General features: G+C 48.7%; 1 pseudogene; it reads left to right on the top strand.

Annotated features, from left to right (window-relative positions):
• Positions 1-754: 754 nt before the first annotated feature.
• LOC111167296 (RNA-binding motif protein, X-linked 2 pseudogene) lies at positions 755-2103 on the top strand (annotated as a pseudogene).
• Positions 2104-5070: the final 2967 nt, after the last annotated feature.

The following is a 5070-nucleotide window of genomic DNA, read 5'->3' as shown; positions in this document are numbered from 1 at the left end:
TCGTGCTCCCAAGTCTGATGGAGATTTTGAGTAGAAGCCTTTCGTCTTGCAGTCCCGATTTCCCCAGGACACGTGTGTCTAAGCCCTTCCCCTGTGGCACCAGGAGCCACGTTCCCGGACCAAGCTGTACGCTGGGTGTGAACTTCTGTGGAGCCTCCTGGGTCACAGATTTGGGGCCCATTATTACTCCAAACACGCCCAGATATCTTATTCCCAGGAGTACAGAGCAAGCTCAAGGTGGAAGCCTGACTACAAAAGTCTAAATAATAAAGAAAAATGGAAGGGAAACTGGTGACAGAAGAAAGACAGGGGCTCAGGAAATAGGTTTCCGTCTTGAGTATGTATCTCCTTAACTCCACAGCACGAGCCTCATTGGAAATCAGGGGACAGGGCGCCTTATTCTTGTTAGAATCTTGTTGTTATGGCCACCTCACAGAAAATCACAGATTCAAAAAAGTGCAGATTTTAATAGCTCTACTGAAATAGGCATCTATATGTAAAGTCATTGTAAAATCAAATAATAATTCTAAGCAAAGACCACAATACAAATTCAAAAAGCAACCCCACTTGATTTCTAAAACAACTCCCAATAAACACAAGACTTTAAGTACACTATTCCTTAAGAGTAAACTCATCAACGGCGCAAGCTCCTTGGAGACCAATGGGCGCGTGGCACCGGGGCTGCGCATGCGTCTTACGGCTTGTCCCGGAAGTCGGTTCCTAGGTTCTGGGCGTGAAGTCGGTTCCTAGGTTCTGGGCGTGAAGTCAGTTGCTAGCTTCTGAACGTGAAGTCGGTTGCTAGCTTCTGAGCGTGAACCCACAGAGATGAACCCTTTAACTAAAGTTAAGCTGATCAACAAGCTGAATGAGCGTGATCTCCAGCTGGGGGTAGCAGAGAAGGCGTCTTGGCACTCCGAGTACAAGGACAGCGCCTGGATCTTCTTGGGAGGGCTTCCTTATGAGCTGACTGAAGGGGACATCATCTGTGTGTTGTCACAATATGGCGAAATTGTTAACATTAATTTGGTACGGGACAAGAAGACTGGGAAATCCAAAGGATTCTGTTTCCTCTGCTATGAAGACCAGAGGAGCACAATTCTGGCTGTTGACAATTTTAATGGGATCAAGATCAAAGGAAGAGCTATCCGAGTGGATCATGTGTCTCGCTATCGGGCTCCTACGGACTCAGAAGAAATGGACGATGTGACCAGAGAGCTGCATGAGAGGGGCTGCGGGGCGCACACTCCCTCACTGAGTTCATCTGAGGGCTCTGAAGATGACAGGCCCACCAGAAAACACAAAAAAGACAGAAAGGAAACCAAGAAAAGAAAGAAAGAAAAAGAGAAGACTGACCAGGAGGTACAGGCAGAGCAGCCAGCCTCCTCTTCATCGCCCAGAAGCAAGATGATAAAGGAAAAGGGTGACCTTGGCTCTAAAAAGCACAGTGGCAAGAACTCAGAGAGGGGTCAGAAGTCGGAGTCCAGGGAGGTGTGGGAGCCCCATCCCAGCTCCCCTGAGATCAGGACGACCTGCCGTGGGGGAACAGAGGACCGAGACCGGGAGCCGAGGAGGAAGAAGCCCAAGCACGAACACAAGTCATCAGGCAGGAGGGAAGAGCAAGAAGACAGGCACAGACATAGAGACGGAGGTCGAAGCTCACACGCACGTTGCAGCCGGCACAGTGGGCGCTCTGAGGGGCGTAGTCACAGAAGTAGAAGTAGGAGTCAAGATAAATCCCACAGGCATAAAAGGGCCCGGCACTCCCGGGACCGGGAGTCCTCTAATCCTCGTGACCACAGGCATCAGTGAAGCCACAGCCTGTTCAGCTGCATGGTAGAATTGGAAATGAACTGTATTTTTGGGGGGTTTTTTTTTTTGGTTTTTTTTCTGTACAGGGGACACGTTTCCAAGTGCCAAGCCCACGGTCCAGCCTTCCACCTGGCTGGGTCCCCTCCCTGCTGTGGTTCCTGCAGTGATGCTCCCAAGAGACCTGGATGAAATCCGCCTGAGTGTTTCTAACCCTCAACCGACTCACATCCCAGTAACACAAATCAGGATGTCCTGGGCCACCTCCTGGGTTTGACTCCTGCACGGACCCACAGTGGGGAACTCGGGACCCTGGCTTTGGCTCACACCCTAGACTGAAAAGCCCCCCGGTTTTGATGCTGCTGCCATTCGGACTCACCCACACACACACACCAGACCATCCCTGTTCAGTTTCCTCTGCACACAGCGATCACGTGAGGAGATTTCAGCAGACAGGGATGCCTGGCTCCCACCTCCACAGACCCTGATTGCAACTGGCCCGTGGGTGGCCTCTCGGGGGGATCAGAAGATGTGCAGCAGTTTCTGACGAGCAGCCAGGTGAGAACTGCTGGTCTCATGTCATGATCACAGGTGACTTACCTTAGCCTTCAGCCCACTTAGGCAAGTTCCCTCCACTCCTCTTTTATTTAAGAGTTTTTATTAGAAATGGCTACCGAATTAGAACCTATGCTTTAGATATAAGTGCAGTCTTTCCCCCTTTAATTTGCCAATGCACTAAGCATTATTATACTTTCTAATAAAAAGTACTCTTGCCTTCCGGTCACATCTGCCGTCTGTGTCCACAATGGACGCGCCGAATTCCGTTTCCGCGCTCTCAGCTCCCCTTGTCTGGGATGCGCTTTCTCCATCATGCAATGAGACAACTCAAATGTGAATTCCAGCTCCAACAAGAGTGGATACTTCAAAAGCTCGTTGATACGATGAAATGATGCCATATGTATATGGAGGGTAGGGCAGTGCCCGGCGCATACCTGGACCTCGGTAAATGGCGTTGCTCTCTGCATCTGCATCACAGGTGCTACTTCTTACAGGAAATCTACACCCGAGATGCTTTCCCTCATCCTCCGCAGCAGGACCACTTCCTTCTCTCCTGTGCTTCCTCTCCCGTCCCCCCACTGCCCGCCCCTCACCTTCACCTCCCCCTCCCCCCACCGACCCCGGCACTGCAGGGCGGCTGGACGCTGACCGACCTAGGCTTCAGCACAAACCCTTCAGGTGCAGAGGCTCCTGTCCAGCCCTGGGGGGAAGGCCGAGCAGGTAGATGAGAGTAACCAAGCCCCAGGCTGAAGAAATGCTTGCTGCTCACCAGGCAGAGGAATTTGCTGGAAATGGAGCCTAAAACTGAATATGCCCTGGAGTGGACAAGACTGGGGAGAGACTTCAGCTCCTCAGATGAACTGAGAAAACCAGCACTTTCTGTGTGGAGAGCCCTCCGTTCTTAATGTACCCATAGGAAACTGGGGTGGGTCGTTTCTGAGAATTTCAAGTCTTTTAATTTCTTGCATTTTACTGCGGTTGTTAAGAAATGTATTATTATCTTCTGACAATTTCAAAAGACTTTTGCAGGCCATTTAGGAGGGAATTATTCAGTGTCCCTGTTCACTTTGTCGTCTTCACTCAAAGTCATGCACATTAGATACTGAAAAAAACATAACAGCATCATTTTGGTTCCAACACTTTCGCTATCGCTCGCTTGCTTTGTCATTCACCACGAACTTCATTTGCATCGCGGGTTAAGCCCAGGGGTGGCAAATGCATTTTGAGAGGTGGAGTATCAATGTGCAAGGCTTTATCTGCCGAGAAGCCCAGTGCCCTCCAATCTAACTGGACAAGATTCAATCTGTATCTTTCCATATTAACCATAATCAGATATTCATAGACTAAATAGATATCGTACTTATTGTTATAAATTAGGTCACACGTATACAACTGATGGAAAACGTGTTCCCTATGAGTACTCAATTTCCAATTCGTTCAAAACACCAGAAATTTTGTACAAATCTTTTCGAGTATTTTCTGCATTAAAGTTCACTAAAAAACATAATGTATCCATATTCATAAAGGCCAGATGTTATTGGGTGAAATAATTTTCCAAGCAGTTGTGGTCTTGGCGAGCGTGAGTCAACTGTCCTCAGATGCTCGGAGCTTCCCGGTGACCTTGAACTGTGTTGGTCAGATCTCATTCCTCAACAGTAAAGCAATTACTAATTCTTCGGGCATTTGAGAATTGAAATCTCAGACACTACTCAGGAGGTTTTATTTTGACACCATGGTCTTTTCTCTTTCCTGCATGCCAAGGCCGTTTCTCAGTGTCACAGTGGAGAGAAATTCTCCATCACATGGGGACTTGGTTGAGGCTCCCTGCCTGACAGTTTCCATCTACCCCATGTTCTGTGCTCCCCTAAGTCCTGGCTCTAAATCAGGAGGGTCAGACGGGAGATAAATGGGGGAGGGGGCGGGAGAAATCGTTCCTCTGCTCCGCCTGACTTCTGGTTTCCACCGTGCGAGATTCAGTCCTCTGGATTCACTAGACATCAGCCAGTTGGGCCATTTCCGCTTTGATTCTTCAACCTGCTTTCCTGCTCCACATCTTTGAGGAACCTCAGGGCTCTGAGAAGGATTATCCATCCCACATGCTTTTGTGCATGTAAAAGGTCAGCAACTTCACATAAAATGTAATCGCTACTTACCCCATGCATTTAGGTAAGCAAACTGCGGTCTTAAATGGAATTTTAGCCACTTTAGTAGAGGTAATTAGAATTTTTGAATATGCTTGTTTCCACAGAAAAAAATAAATGGATTCTCAAAAAATGGTAAGTGTTTTAGAAACAGAAGCACTAAGACAGCCAATCAGAAAGGAATAAGAGCCTCTTTGGAAACATCAGGCAGTAGCCTACTCTTTGCTCTAATGCTTTTAGAGATGCTCACAGCACAGCCCTCAGGGAGGAGTGGCAGGCACTGGGTGAGCATGAACCGTACGCCCAGAATTTTACGGGCAAGATGACTTCCTTGAGGTTCTTTGTTCACTTCCACAACCTTCCAGAAAATGTGCCTCTCTGGTCAAACGTCCGTCCCTTTGCCCCCTCTCTCGTTTCTGGGAAAATTCTCCAGAAGCTTCCTCCAGTGGAATTCAGTTCAGCAAAGATGTAGCAGCACCTGTTACGTGAAGGCCCAATGGGAGATGCAGGGGGAGACTCGGGGTCCTGGAGGCCGAGGTCCTCCCAGGAGGAAGAAGAAGATGCC

This window comes from Delphinapterus leucas, chromosome 14, assembly GCF_059928025.1.
Source record: "Delphinapterus leucas isolate spDelLeu-1000000601 "Yukka" chromosome 14, BTC_Dleu_Yukka2, whole genome shotgun sequence".
Taxonomy (NCBI): Eukaryota; Metazoa; Chordata; class Mammalia; order Artiodactyla; family Monodontidae; genus Delphinapterus; species Delphinapterus leucas.
Note: the sequence above shows the minus strand (reverse complement) of the source record. Positions and strands in the feature narration are given on the sequence as shown.